General features: G+C 45.9%; 1 protein-coding gene across 1 annotated transcript in view; it reads left to right on the forward strand.

Moving 5' to 3' along the window:
• JADE2 (jade family PHD finger 2) overlaps window positions 1–16,341 on the forward strand; it is an 829,642-nt gene that overhangs the window by 190,072 nt on the left and 623,229 nt on the right. The gene's annotated exons all lie outside the window — the stretch shown is intronic.

The following is a 16,341-nucleotide window of genomic DNA, read 5'->3' on the forward strand; positions in this document are numbered from 1 at the left end:
CCCTTTTTGGAAAAAAGACACCCCAAAGAATTACCTGAGAGGCATTTTGAGCCCATTGAATATTATTTTTTTTTTTGTCACAGGTGTTTGAAACATGACAAAAAAAAAAATGTTTTACACAAAGTTGTCATTGAAATTATATATTGCTCACACATACCATGGGTATATGAGGAATTACACCCCCAAATACATTCTGCTGCTTCTCCTGAGTACAGGGATACCCCATGTGTTAGACTTTGTGACAGTCTAACCACGTACAGGACCCCAAAAACCAATAACTGCCTTTAGGCTTTCTAATGGCACTTTTCCACTGCAAGTACCGGCTAGTACCGGCTCGGCTCTACTCGGCCCTGCTTGGCCTGGTTTGCTTTTCCACTGCTGGTACCGCATGGTATAGGGTCGGAACGGTTCGGTACGGTACGGTATAGGTTTGCTTTTCCACTAAAGCAGTACTAAAGTTAAGTGGGTGGGATAACAACGGGGTGGGTGGGATTCTCTGACCAATCAGTGGCTAGTAGTGACTGCATGCAAAGGATTGTGGGATATGGTACCAGTTTGGTACCTGTTGGAACCACAATCGAGTAGGTACTGTTTTTCAGGGCCGCACCGTACCGTTCGGTTCCATGCAGTGGAAAAGCAAACCTATACCGTACCGTACCGAACCGTTCCGACCCTATACCATGCGGTACCAGCAGTGGAAAAGCACAAAAGGGTGCCGAACCGGTACGGTTCCATGCAGTGGAAAAGCGCCATAAAGGCATTAATTGTTGTCACTCTTCACTACCTATCACAGTTTCACTCGGCTCATTGACAGACGTAGTCTTCTTGATTCACAAGAACTGGGTTATGTTGTCTCCGCAGGAGTAGGACTAGGCAGAAAAGAAAAAACGTTCCGGCTCCACCCCAGGGGCAGTCCCAGAGGGCACATCCTCCCTCTCTCCGCTACAAGGCATCAGTTTTTTTCTGTCTAGTCAGGAGTAAGGACCTAAGTTCCTTGCTGGGATCTCTGGTCCTGGCAAGATTTTTTTTTAGAAAAAATATTTTTTAGGTAGTTTTTTCTCCAGTGTTTTTTCCTGTGAGATCTTCAAGCAAATACGCCGGACTGGGCGACACCAGTGGTCACCCCAGCCGGCCTACGAGCGCGCGCAGACCATTGCATTGCGCTTGGTCGGCCGCGACACATTCAAGTAAGTATGCGGGGCCGGGCGACGGGCTGGATGTTGAGATCCAGTGGTCACCCCGGTTTCTGCCTACGAGCGCGTGCAGACCAGAGCTCCGCGCTGGGTCGGCCGCGACGGAGTCCCATTGGAGGGACTGACCTTGCGAGTTAAAAGTCTTGCTTGGACGCCAGGAACCAGAGAGTCGAGGCGTCCGGAGTGGTCCACAACCCCCCACCCCGGGTGGAGAGGGTATTGTGAAGAGAGGGTGCCTGTCGGTTCGGTATGGTGAGTAAACGTTCCCTTTTTTTCCTCGTTATGAGGCAGTATGAATTATGGTCCCCTCCATACATGGTCAGTATCTGTCTTACACTAAAAGTCCCCCTTGTAAATACAGCATGTGTTTGGTGGGAAGTGGACTTGGTTTGAGAGCTAACACTCTACCCAGCAGACTGTAGTATTACAGCAGACATAGGAGGTATAATCCTACCTTAATTGTAGTGGACCTCCTGCAGATCGATAAACCGCCATTTAGCAGATATGCAGGTGGATGTGCTGGGAAAAACGATATTTCGGCAATCCGCCGCCATTTTGCTGTAGACCAGGTGCATGAATGTCCTCAGGTCACGCCAGCCGCCATGTTTTTGGAGTCTATTGTCTCCTGTATGGGGGCGGCCATGTTTGAATAGCCCAGCTAACCTCGTGGAGAGCTGGGAACGCCGGAAGGCGTACACAGGGGGCGGAGCCACTTCCTTTCTACCCGAGAAAACAAACACAGCTCTTTCCAGTCTGTAAAGACAAACGCTGACTGCAGTTGGTTGGAAACTTCTCTGCATCGGGTGGTGAGCCTTGAGGGTCCCTCTCTCTCTCTGTGGGGATCAAGAAGCAGGTACTCTGAGGGGCGCTATTGCGCTAGGGGAATACACATAAAAAAAAAAAAAAGAGGTATTTTTTATTTAAAAAAAAAAAAAAAAAAAGATGTTTTTTCTTTTTTACTGGCAAAGTGTCCTGGATTAACATGGACCCTGCCACTCATGTATCTCCACCAGATCCCTTCGAGGAGTCTGCAGGATCCTCCAGCACCCCACTGACAATTGAATCATTGTCAGCTATTATGGAAACTTTTGTGTCCCGGGTGGAAGTGGCTTGTCAGGGACAGGGCGCAAGCCCCCGCCTTACCCCATATTAAAATCTGAAACTTCGGATTCAGAATCTGAGCCTATTTCTGCAGTTGCAGGTACCTCATCTGGGATTGGTGTCTCGGGTACTGTCTCTTCAGACAGTGAGGAGGATGTTTCGGCATCAGCCATAGCCCGAGAGGAAGCGTTGGTAAACGCACTCATTGTATCTGTTCAAGAAACCTTAAGATTACAGGGTACTCCATCGGAAATAGCTGAAACTGAAATTCCTTTTGGGACTAAAAAACGCATCAAAGTGGCGAAGGTTTTTCCATTGCCCAAATGTTTTGGCAATCCAATCAAAGAAGAATGGAGTCTGCCAAAATGCACTTCTGCTATTTCTAAACGCATTAACAGGCGTTATCCGTTTGAGGAAACCCTCATTAAAAAATGGACAGAACCACCTGTGGTGGATTCACCAATTGCTAGATTGAATAAAGCCACGGTTATTCCATTAGAAGACGCTCCGTCTTTTAAAGATCCGGTTGATCGCAAGATAGAAGCTATGTCTCGCACCATGTTTTCCTTGATTGGATCAGCTTTCAGACCAATAATTGCTATTGGGCTGGTTTCGCAGACTGTAACCGAATGGACCAAATGGTTACGCCGGGACTTGGAAGAGGTCCCCCAGGCGGTATCGGATTTGTTGGAACAGATGATACAGGGGTTACAGTTTGTGTGTGATGCAGCGTTAGACGCCACTCCATTATTGGCGCGAGCATCAGTTTCAGCAGTGGTTCTCAGGCGTACACTGTGGCTAAAAGGTTGGTTAGCCGACCAAGGTTCCAAAAAAGCATTGGCTAATATCCCCTTTTTAGGAGAGCGTTTATTTGGAGCCAACTTAGATGAGATCATTAAGGATCTCCCGGGTGGAAAGAGCACCTTTTTACCGCAAAATGCTAAGGGTAAAGGAACTCGTCAAAGACGAGGGCCTTCTTTCTCTGCTCACAAAAAGTTTTTTCGTCCCGCGGGTGAAAAAAATTAAGTCCTCCAAAGCTCCTTCAGGAGGCTTCAGGGGACGTTGGTCGGGCAAGCAAAAGCCCGCCCCCTCCAGACCTGAAGATAAGTCGTCCAAAGCCTGAAGGTGCGCCCCCACCCATAATTGGGGTGGGGGGACGTCTTCGCCGGTTCCCGGATCCATGGCTTTCCAGAATCCCGGACAAGTGGGTTTGCGAAGTCATAAGGTCAGGGTACAAGATCGAGTTTCGATCTCTCCCACCGGCGCGATTCTTCCCTTCCAATATCCGACTATCCCCGGATCGTTTAGAAGATCTGCGGAGAGCAGTCACGGATTTACTACAACAAGGAGTGGTAGTCCACGTTCCTTGGACAGAACGCTTTCAGGGGTTTTATTCAAACCTATTTACAATACCCAGGAAAGAGGGCAAAGTGCGTCCAATTCTGGACTTAAGGGCACTCAATTCCTTTTCTCAACATAAGAAAATTCAAGATGGAATCCATTCGCACAGTAGCAGCCTTCCTGCATTCAGGGGATGTCCTAGCGTCCATAGACATCAAGGACGCCTATCTGCACATTCCCATTTTCGCAGGACATCAGCGATTTCTACGTTTTTCCGTAGAAGAGAACCACTATCAGTTTGTGGCGTTACCTTTCGGTCTCGCCACGGCTCCTCGGGTCTTCACGAAAGTGTTGGCCCCAATGTTGGCACTACTGCGCCAAAGAGGCATATCGATTCTAGGTTACCTAGACGATCTCCTGCTTCATGCAGAGTCTCCTCAGACCCTGCTACAAAACCTAGAAATTACTATAATTTCTTTACAGGAATTCGGGTGGCTGGTGAACCAGCAAAAGTCATTTCTGGTTCCCACCCAGAGGCTCGAATATCTGGGTCTAATTCTAGACACGTTCAGGACAAGAGTTTTCCTTCCGGTAGGGAAACTCCGGAAGATTCAATCAGCAGTCCAGTTGTTACTATCCAACAGCTGGTCTTCCCTTCGGACTTGCATGAGGGTTCTGGGGTTGATGGTGGCTTCCTTCGAAGCAGTCCCATTTGCCCAGTCCCATACCCGAATTCTTCAGCAAGAGATTCTTCTCAGATGGAATCGGAATCCGGAATCTCTGGACTATCGGATCCGATTGAGCAAACAGACCAGAGAGTCTCTGGTCTGGTGGCTTCAGTCTCCGATACTCAGCCAGGAAAAGTCATTTCTGTCAATATATTGGACGATAGTGACCACGGATGCCAGCCTATCCGGATGGGGAGGAATTCTCGGTCTGTTATCCGTTCAGGGACTTTGGTCCCCGGAAGAATCCAGGTTACCGATAAATGTGTTGGAACTGAGAGCGATCAGACTTTTGTCTGATTCACTGGACCGAGCAGCTCCAGGGCAGCCCGGTTCGGATCCAGTTGGACAACGCCACGGCCGTGGCTTATGTCAATCACCAGGGGGGCACCAAGAGTGTCCGAGCGGCCAAAGAAGTGGCTTGCATTCTTCGCTGGGCGGAACGATTTGTTCCAGCTATCTCTGCGGTGTTCATTCCGGGGGTGGAAAATTGGCAGGCAGATTATCTCAGCCGTCAGACTCCGGATCAGGGGGAATGGTCCCTCCATCCAGAAGTTTTCCACCAGTTGTGCCTACATTGGGGCACCCCGGATGTGGATCTGTTGGCATCACGATTCAACAGAAAAGTACAGAGATTCGTGGCTCGCTCCCGCGATCCTCTAGCAGAGACCGCAGACACGCTGGTCGCCCCGTGGGGGCAATACCAGCTAATGTATGCCTTCCCTCCTCTTGGGTTACTGCCAAGACTTCTTCGCAGGATAGAGGAGGAAGGAATTCCAGTAATCCTGGTAGCTCCGGACTGGCCTCGTCGAGCTTGATACGCCGACTTGGTCAGACTGGTGGCGGACGTCCCGTGGAGACTTCCTCTCAGGGAGGATCTACTGTCTCAGGGACCGATCTTCCATCCTGCTTTACGATCGCTGGTTTTAAACGGCCTGGTTATTGAGACCCAGGTGCTGAAGGACAAGGGATTGTCAGCTTTAGTTATTCCTACTCTAGTTAAAACAAGGAAAGCGACTTCCAGAAAGATTATCATCGTACATGGAAGTCTTATATTGTGTGGTGTGAATCCCTTGGGTTCCATCTACATCTTTATTCGGTAGCCCGAATATTGGCTTTTCTGCAACAGGGAGTTGAGCAGAAGCTGGCCTTGAGTGTTATCAAGGGTCTGGTTTCAGCATTTGCTATCTTCTTTCAGAAGCCTTTGGCTACTCATTCCTTGGTGAGGAATTTCATCCAGGGGGTGCGACACCTGGCTCCGCCAGTGCACGCGCCGTTACCATCCTGGGATCTTAATTTGGTGCTGTCGGTTCTTCAGACACCTCCCTTTGAAAATATCAGGGAGATTCCCTTGCTTACTTTATCCCAGAAGGTGGCCTTCTTGGTGGCTATCACTTCTGCACGCAGGGTGTCAGAACTGGCTGCATTATCCTGTTGTTCCCCAGATCTGGTGGTTCATAGGGATAAGGTTGTTCTTCATCCGAATCCATCCTTCCTTCCTAGGGTGGTTTCAAAGTTTCATTTGAATGAGGACATTGTATTGTCTTTCCTATGTCCTAAGCCCTATCATCCTCGAGAATTGTGTTGCATTCCTTGGATGTAGTTCAGGCGATTAGGATATATTTGAATACTACGGATTCATTTTGTAAGACGGATTCACTGTTTGTGATCACGGATGGCCCTAAGAAGGGGTTGCCTGTTTCTGCCGCGACCATCTTTAGATGGATCAGACAGACGGTGGTATAGGCTTATTCTATCTAAGGGTCGGGATCCCCCGTTCCCTGTTAAGGCGAATTCTACTCGGGCGCTTAGTGTTTCCTGGACCTTCCGCCATCAGGCGTCAGTGGTTCAGGTTTTCAAGGCGACTACCTAGTCGTCGGTTCATACCTTTACAAGATTGTATAAGGTTTATGTGAGGGCATCGTCAGATGCCTCTTCTGGCCGCAAGGTTCCTGCAGGCCAGTGTTTGAGGAGACTGTTGGTCTACCTCGAGGATTTGTGGGGTAGGTCTCATCTGTTTACTCGATGAGTCCTTTGATACTTCTGGTTGGCTCCGGTTGGGCCTTCTAGATTGGATTTTGATTTCTGTCAATCCCACCCCTCATTTGTGGCACTGCTTCTGGATGTCCCAGTTCTTGTGAATCAAGAAGACTACGTCTGTCAATGAGCGACAGAGAAAATCGGATTTTTGTAAGATCTTACCGTAAAATCCTTTTCTCTTAGCTCATTGACAGATGTAGTACCCGCCCCTCTATCATTGAGTTGGGTTGGGTTAAATTCTCTGTTGCTGCTTTGTGACAGAACTGATGCCTTGTAGCGGAGAGAGGGAGGATGTGCCCTCTGGGACTGCCCCTGGGGTGGAGCCGGAACGTTTTTTCTTTTCTGCCTAGTCCTACTCCTGCGGAGACAACATAACCCAGTTCTTGTGAATCAAGAAGACTACGTCTGTCAATGAGCTAAGAGAAAAGGATTTTACGGTAAGATCTTACAAAAATCTGATTATTGCTCACACATACCATGGGTATATGAGGAATTACACCCCCAAATACATTCTGCTGCTTCTCCTGAGTACAGGGATACCCCATGTGTTAGACTTTGTGACAGTCTAGCCACGTACAGGACCCCAAAAACCAATAACTGTCTTTAGGCTTTCTAATGGCACTTTTCCACTGCAAGTACCGGCTAGTACCGGCTCGGCTCTACTCGGCCCTGCTTGGCCTGGTTTGCTTTTCCACTGCTGGTACCGCATGGTATAGGGTCGGAACGGTTCGGTACGGTACGGTATAGGTTTGCTTTTCCACTAAAGCAGTACTAAAGTTAAGTGGGTGGGATAACAACGGGGTGGGTGGGATTCTCTGACCAATCAGTGGCTAGTAGTGACTGCATGCAAAGGATTGTGGGATATGGTACCAGTTTGGTACCTGTTGGAAACACAATCGAGTAGGTACTGTTTTTCAGGGCCGTACTGTACCATACCGTTCGGTTCCATGCAGTGGAAAAGCAAACCTATACCGTACCGTACCGAACCGTTCCGACCCTATACCATGCGGTACCAGCAGTGGAAAAGCACAAAAGGGTGCCGAACCGGTACGGTTCCATGCAGTGGAAAATCGCCATAAAGGCATTAATTGTTGTCACTCTTCACTACCTATCACAGTTTCGGAGGCCATGAAATACCAAAATAGCACAACCCCCCCCCCCCCTCCCCAAATAACCCTTAGACACCCTACATAATTTACTGAGAGGCATGTTGACTCCATGGAATGTTTTATATTTTGCCACAAGTATCTTGAAAATTAGAATTTTTTTTTTTTTTTTTACACAAAGTTGTACATGGAATTGCTCACACATTCCATGGTTATATGTGAATTGACACCCCAGAATACATTCTGCTTCTTTTCCTGAGTATGGGGATACCCCATGTGTAAGACTTTTTTGCAGACTACCCGCGTACAGGCCCCCGAAAACCAATCACTGCCTTCAGGCTTTGGAAGGGCGTAAATTGTTGGTTTCAATCCTCACTACCTATTACAGTTTCAGAGGCCATGAAATGCCAAGATAGCACAAACCCCCCCAAAAATTTACCTTTTTCTTTCTTTATTTTCCAAAACATTTGAGAGCTGCAAAATACTCACTATGCCTCTTAGCAAATACCTTGGGGTGTCTACTTTCCAAAAAGGGATAATTGGGGGGGGGGGGGGGGGTTTGTGCTATCTTGGCATTTCATGGCCTCCGAAACTGTGATAGGTAGTGAGGAGTGAAATCAACAATTTACGCCCTTAGAAAGCCTGAAGGCGGTGATTGATTTTCGGGGTCCTGTACGCGGCTAGACTGCCAAAAAAGTCTCACACATGTGGTATCCCCATACTCGGGAGAAGCAGCAGAATGTATTTTGTGGTGTAATTTCACATATAGCCATTGCATGTTTGAGCAAAATATCATTTAATTGACAACTTTGCGTGAAGAAAAAAAAAAAAAATTTTTTTTGCAATTTTCCCGATACTTGTGGCAAAATCTAAAATATTCCATGGACTCAACATGGGTCTCAGCAAATAGCTTGGAGTGTCTACTTTCCAAAATGAGGGTATTTGGGGGGGGAGTTTTGTGCTATCTTGACATTTCAGGGTCTCCGAAACTGTGATAGGTAGTAAGGAAGTAAAATAAGCAATTTATGCCCTTAGAAAACCTGAAGGTGATGATTGGATTTTGGGGTCCCGTACACAGCTAGGCTCCCAAAAAGTCTCACACATGTGGTATCCCTTTACTCAGGAGAAGCAGCAGAATGTTTTTTGGGGATTCCACATATACCCATGGCATGTGTAGCAATATATAATTTAGTGACAACCTTATGTTAAAAAAAAAATGTATTTTCCCGTAACTTGTGGCAAAATAAAAAATATTCCATGGACTCAACATGCCTCTCAGCAAATAGCTTGGGGTGTCTACTTTCCAAAAAGGAGGCCATTTGGAGGGTGTTTGAACTGTCCTGGCATTTTATGCCCAATATTGGAAGCTTATGCCACACATTACCCACTCCTCTAATCACTTGAAGACCAAGCCTTTTTTGTTTACTTGAAAAAATTATAATTTTGTTTTACTAGAAAATTACTTTGAACCCCCAAACATTATATATATATTTTTAAAGCAGAGGCTCTACAGAACAGAATGGGGGGGTGTTGCAATTTTTTTTGTCACACGGTATTTGCGCAAAGATTTTCCAAATGTAGTTTTTTGGGGGAAAAACACTTTTTAAATTTAATGCACAAATACACTATATATTACCCAATTGTTTGGTAAAATATAAAAGATGATCTTATGCTGAGTACATAGATACCAAACTTGACATGTTTTAAAATTGTGCATGCCTGTGTAGTGGCATCAAACTACGTACATTTCTAAAAGCCTTTACAGGTTACCACTTTAGATTTACAGAGCAGGTCTACTGCAAGAATTACTGCCCTCGATCTGACGTTCGCAGCGATACCTCACATGCATGCTGCAATTGCTGTATACATATGACACCAGACCAATGCTTGTGCTCGCCTTTGCGTGCAAACGCAGAGGGACAGGGATGCTTGAATTGTTTTTATTTTTTTATTTATTTTGCTTTTTTATTTTAATTTGACACCTTCCCTTTAATTGTTTTTTATTTTATTTTATTTTTATTGTTATCACAGGGAATTTAAATATGATAGCAATAAGTAGTGACAGGTACTCTAAATTTGGCGAAAAGAAAGTCATGAAATGCTCGTAGTTTCCTGTATCTTAGGCCATAGAGATGATTGGAGCCATTCTGGCCTCCAATCAACTCTGTCAGCTGACAGAACCACCGGCTGCAGTCTCAGGTTACCTGGTGGGACAGGAGAGCCAGAGAAAACCGTGTAAGGCGGCGGGAGGGGGGAGTCCCCTTCCACTGCTTGTAAAAGCAGTCTACCTGCTAGGTTTGCTTTTACATAAAAGCTGACCGCTGGCTGTAAAAAAACGATACCAGAAAGTGTGTGGTATGCCCACCATTAGACCTCCCAGCATTCACCCACTTCTAATGATGGGCATACGTGCAATGTTCTTTTTTTCCCTGCAGCAAAGAACATAGCAGATTCCTCCATTTGCATTGATCAATGTGGATGAAGAAATCTCTGCCAAGAAAAGTGTTAAAAATAAATGGCGAAGCATAGGGGAGATCCACCCTCTGTGTCCACCCCATCCCCTATGCTTCGCCATATATGCTCCTTTTTTTACCTGCGGTGGTGAAATCACCTCCTACAGCACTGCAATAATTACGTATATGGTGAGAGCAAACGCTGTTGCTGTCAGAATAAACAAATCAGTGCTGCAGCTAATGGGCGTACCTGCAAAGCAAACAATGGTTAATGATAAAACACAGTAACAAAAAAACATTACAGTATATTATAAAGTACAGTAAAAGTAGAAAAGTAGAGTACGAACAGAAAATTAACTCAATAAAACAACTTTTTGTTTTACTTTTTTACTCTTGTTTTGTAACTGTAAAAAAACTGTTCCAGGATAGGGTCTCTCAAAATGCGATAGCCAACATCTTTTGAGACATTGTGTGAAAAAGTGTGCCCTAGACTGTGCCGTGCTGTACCCTATACTAATACTCTACTAGTGTGTGGTAATGACGGAAACAGTCCCCAATACAGAGACCAGGTTGGCCAGGACAGGAGGGACAAAAATAGTGGGCTCACTGCATCTTGATTGTGAATTTGGGCAACAGCACCTTTTGGATACAGAAGGTCTGTGGTGATCTTTCTGGAATTTTAAGAAGGATCCCCTTCTTCCTGACGCTTTGTATCGCACATAAGCGTTCAGCAGAGCCAATTGGAATAAGTATACAGACACTTTTTTGTACCAGCGTCTGGCCTTACGGGCAATAAAGTATGGCGCCATCATCTGGTCGTTGAAGTCCACCCCTCCCATGTTAAGGTTGTATTCGTGGACTTAGAGGGGCTTCTCAACAACACCAGTCGCCGTTGCAATTGGGACTGTCATATCTGCGTGAATGAAGGACAGAACGAAAACATTCCGTGTGTCCCTCCACTTCACTGCAAGCAATAACACTTAAAGCAGGCTCCCCCCCCCCCGTCTAAGTCGGGAATCTACAAGCCATTAGGGGAAGCGATTAGGTCCCACGGTGCCACATGCGGCAATTCTAAAATCAAAAAGGTGACTAAAAATTGGCACGCTTGTGTAATAATTGTCCACGTATAAATGTTACCCCTTTCTGAATAAGGGTGACACCAAGTCCCAAATAATCTTGCCACTGCTCCCCATGTAGTCTGGACAGTTGAGGGGCTCCACATTGCTATCTTTTCCCTTGTAAACACAAACTACATGTATAGCCTGTTGCCCTGTCACAGAGCTTATACATCTTGACCCTATATCTGGCACGCTTGTTGGGGAGAAACTGAAAGCAAGGCGGCCAGAAAACGTAATCAGGGACTCATCAACGCTAAAAGCTTGTTGGGGAGTATGCAAGGCTACAAACTTCTGATTGAAGTGGTTTACGAGGTGCCCAATTTTGTGGAGTCGGTCATATCCAGGGTCACCCCGAGGACGACAGCGTTCATTGTCCCTGAAGTGCATGAACTGCAAGATTTGCTCGTATCTAGTCCTGCCCATGGCAGTAGAAAACACAGGCATATGGTGAATTGGGTCAGTGGACCAATGTGACTAAAACTCACACTTTTTAGTAATACCCATGAGGAGGGATAAGCCCAGAAAGGTTTTAAACTTTGAAATAGTGATACGTTTCCATGCGGTAACCCCCTGATCACCCCCATTAACCCTTTCACTCCCTGTCACAGTGTACACTATATACAGCATACAGATAAATTTACTGATCACAGTATTAGTGTCCCTTGTGACTTTAGTTAGTGTGAGAGACAGTGGTAGTTAGAGGGAGTCTCAGATAGACAGTGGTAGTCAGGGGATATATGGCGGGTACCCTAAACCTAACTACCACTGTCTATCTGGGACTCCCTCTGACTACCACTATCTCTCACACTAACTAAAGTCACAAGTTACACTAATAGTGATCAGTAAATTTATCTGAATACTGTAAATAGTGTACACTGTGACAGGGAGTGAAAGGGTTAACGGGGCGATTAGGGGGTTCAGTTTTTATTAGGGGATATATGGCAGGTACCCTAATCCTTTCTGGGACTACCACTAACTGTCTCTCACACTAACTAAAGTCACAAGTGACACTAATACAGTGATCAGTAAATGTATCCGTATACTGTATATAGTGTGCACTGTGACGGAAAGTGAAAGGATTAACTGGGGGGGGGGATCAGGGGGTAAATGTATGCCTATGTATACTGGTGTCAGTGTAGTGCTTCTGTACTCACAGTAGATGTTCTCTTTTCTCATGCTGGAACTGAAGAGGACTCCAGGAAAGGAGATTGCATCATTTCCTGTGCCTGTATGTACATTACACAGGTACAGGACATTCTGCAATTGGCCAAATCCGATCATCAGGTCCAGGCCAAAATCAATGGCCTGGACCTGATGACTGATCAGTTTTGAATCAAATCAGAACATCGCGGGGGGGCACGCACACGCCCCCCCCCCCCAGCCCCAGCCCCGCGCGCAACCGACGTATGGTTCGCGCAATCGAGCCACCTTGCCACAGCATATCTGTGACGGGCGGTTGGCAACTGGTTAAAGATTCCACTACATATTTATCATGAAATATTCATGCTGCCTGATCCTAGATAGCCCGTTAACACAGCTGCACTTTGATGACTAATGCAGCCCTGCGTTTATTTGTAACAAATAACACAATTTAAATAGTCATTAAGGATTATTTATTCCTGCTGGCAATCAAATAACAAGTTATTTTTCTCTAAAGAGTCCAGCACATTGTCACTACAGTGTCTTATTTTATGTAATGTTCTGTAGTTGGCGCTGAACGTCTCCAAGCATGTTTTTGTTTTTCCTTTCCTTACAGTAAATGAAGCATGTAGGAGGATTAAAGCCACTTTGCGTGGGCAGTTTGTAGTAATATTTGTTGAGGAAAATGCTGGGCTTTCCACTTTAAATAAATATATTATAAACCTGGCCAATTTTTGTACTGTGTCTATATAGACTATAGACAATTCTAAATAAAAATATAAATAAAATGGCTTTAAAGGGAATGTTACCCTTTTGATTTTAGTAGGTGGCTGGTGGGTTTAATCACCTATTATCTTCTGTTATTATAACCTGGGAATCCAGTAGCAGAGTGTCTCTGGAGGTTTTTCTCCAGCTCAGCCACCTTCTACCTTGTTGGCATTATTGTCTGGGTTAGATTGTCACATGCTCCCTGACACAAACTTGGAAGGAAGAAAATAACATTCTTTTTTTAGGCCAGGAACAGAGCAAAACATTGATCAACATGTGGAAGGTAGAATTTCAGGAAGAGCTTAGATTATAGTGATTTTTAACCTTGATGTCATTTTTTAAAGGTACACTACAGTGTACCAGTATCAAATAAAAAACACTTTATTAAAATAAGCAGCACACTTACATAGAAGTTAGCATGAAACAGCACGGATAGGGAAAACCTAAGACCAAGCAGCTGTAATCAGTATGAGGCTGTAGGCATCACTGGGTAAACAGACAGAGGATGACAGGGATTCAGCAAGCTCAAAGTATGGATAATAGCAGCAGTGTTCTAGGCTGCACACGAGGATGACAGCTGTCAAAATTCCTAGTGAATGTCAAGAGAGGGGATGTACATGACTTGTTTTCAGGGACTTGCTCTCTTCTTCAAATGTATGGCTACCATTATATGCTGAATGCATTTAATTTCTCTGGAATTATTCTTTAAGCCCTGCTTTACACCAGTGCGATTTCCAATGCGATTTGATAGTTCAGAATTGCATAACAAGTCGCACCCCATCACCAGCAATGGAACAGTTCAAATTGTTGCAACTCAGAAAAAGGTTCCTGCACTACTTTTTTGTGATTTCATTGTGACTTCCATTGCATTCTGTTAAATGAATTCACAAGCTGCAATGAAATTGGAGGTCCCGATCGCACTGATCTGTGTTACCATTGCAGTACTAAGTTCAGTACAGTTCTAAATGTGGTCAGTATTAATCCCCAAGAGTGGATGGGACTATGGGCGGATAAAATGGCTTAGGATTAGTAGGTGGTCAATAAATGATGGAAGGTCAATCTTTTAAAGTCTCTGTAGCACTCCACTATAATGCAGTAGTCCCTTGTTCTGAAATTGAGGTGGCTAGTGATGGAACTATGTTACCCGAGCTAGATTTTAAACCCCAGCAAGAAAAGCCTGAGTTTTGATCCATTAGCTGTGTGTTGTCACTGGCCTTTTTTACTTTCTTTGCTTTGTGTGTCTGTGACCTTCCACCCTCCCCCTTCTGGGAACTAGTGATTACCCCCATAGTGATAAGACTGGTGCCAAATAACGGATTGCTGGAAATTTACTAAAAATGTTAGCATTTTACCAACGATAAGTGCAACTGCTGATACGAAGAGTTAGTGCTGACAATATGCACAAAATATATATCATTTGAATTTACAGCTTGGTTTGCCAACAAAACAATGCCTATGCGCCTGTTATGTAAAAAGACTTTCAGTAATGATGCCATGAACCTTTGATAAAACCTTCAATATTCATAAATGTTTTGGGGGGTTGTTAAACAATTGAAACTAGGAGTGTTCAATCTTTTGACCTTCCTGGGCCACATCGGAAGAAGAGGAATTGTTTTGGGCCACACATAAAATACACGAACAATAAGCTGACGAGCAGAAAACGTAGGTCAGATCACAAGGTAATGATCACTGATATATAGATAATGTACCTATCTGAGTAATTCATTTTTTTTTTTTAATATATATTTTTTTATTTTAAAAGTAAAAGAGGGCAACATACAACTACTGTGGTTACTCTTACGTTCATTGATGGATACAGCTGCTTCTTCTTTATCCGTGAACAAGCAGGGTTTTATAGCCCCACCTATAGAAGTAGGACACTAGGCAGAAAAAACTTGGCACCTCCTATTGGCAGTCCCCTCTGGGCAAAAAACCTCCTGTCAGCTATAGGCCTCCAGTCCTTCTGCCTAGTGTCTTCAGGAGTATAGATGTGATTTTTTTACTGGGACTTGTGTTCCCATGACTTTTCGATTTTTCCTTTTTATTCTTTCTGGAATTGTGCTTTTTCTGTAGAGATCTTTGATCAACAGTTGGGCTGGGTGTCGAGCCTGTATAATAAAGATCCAGTGGTCACCTCAGTCTGACCAGCGCACGTGCACAGACCTCTAGCTCTGCGTTTGGTCGGATTCGGCGATGCCCTATGGACCAGGGCAGCCAGCCAGTTAAATGTCTTGCGGGGACACGTAACTGGGCAACTATAGTCCGTGTGTCAGTGTTACCCAGGCCAACAACCCCCTAATTTCGGTGGAGATGAGGATCTGTCATGGAAGCCATACTGGCACACTCCAGCTGGATTGGAATGTAGATGCTCCCTTCCTTCCTTTTTTGGACACTGTGTGGAGTGCAGGTACTCCCTGGGGTGGTCGGTCCCTAGGGGGTTCTCCCTCCCCAAACCTGGTGGTGGTCTCCCTTATCACCCAACCCCTTTCCCTCTTCCCTTGGGCCATGGGATTTGCCTGTTGGGGGAGTGGTATCCTACCTGGGTTCTTTGTTGGACGCACTGTGCCCTGACGGTCTGCAGTTATGGCAGTGGCAATGCTTGCCCTGGAGCCGTGGGGGGGAGTGTGTGAGGTGGGTTCTCCGGTGCCCTTGGTGACTGCCTGGTTTTCCAGCTGGCACTTGGGGGGGCTGCAGTCTAAAGCTTGGGGATCTTCCTACAGCCATCGGCGGGTGGTAGTTTGCCACAAGTTCTTGCTGGCCGAAAATTTAGGCCGCGGCTTTGCGGCCTACTGTGCGGACGCCCACCATCTTGCTTATTAGCGCCCTCTGCTGCCTTGATAGTGGCGTCGCTAATTGCAGCATTGTTAGGTGGGGGGCAGACCCTGGGTGGACTGATGGCTACGCCCAGGTTTTTGCATCCGCCCCTTTTCTGTGCTTGGCGTCTAGTGGTGGCCTCAATTGGAAGACTGCATCTCAGTTTTTTAGCATCGTTGTCAGTGGGGGCAGATGGGGTCTCCAACTCCTCTATCCCTTCCCTCCCCACCCTGACCTCATGGCCCCTCTGTTGTGGAGCATTCACCCTCCGCATTGGTGCCGTCATTCTTCCCCCTCTGTGCTGAGGATGGTCCTACGGGGATATCTCAGCGAGCCCTGCAGGATAGCACTGTTGGGGGTTTTGCCTGCCATGCATGCCTTGTGACCTTGGCTACAGACCCTGGGGACATCCAAATCAGTCACTTTAGTCTCCAGGGGATTAGGGTGCATTTCCCTTTCCACTGGCCTTCTGATGAAGGGGTTCTCATCTCCAGTGGTGTTGCCCCCCCCCCCCCCGTCCTTTTAAGAGGTGGACCGTTGGG

Source organism: Pelophylax lessonae (genome assembly GCF_965119305.1).
Source record: "Pelophylax lessonae genome assembly, chromosome: 4".
Taxonomy (NCBI): Eukaryota; Metazoa; Chordata; class Amphibia; order Anura; family Ranidae; genus Pelophylax; species Pelophylax lessonae.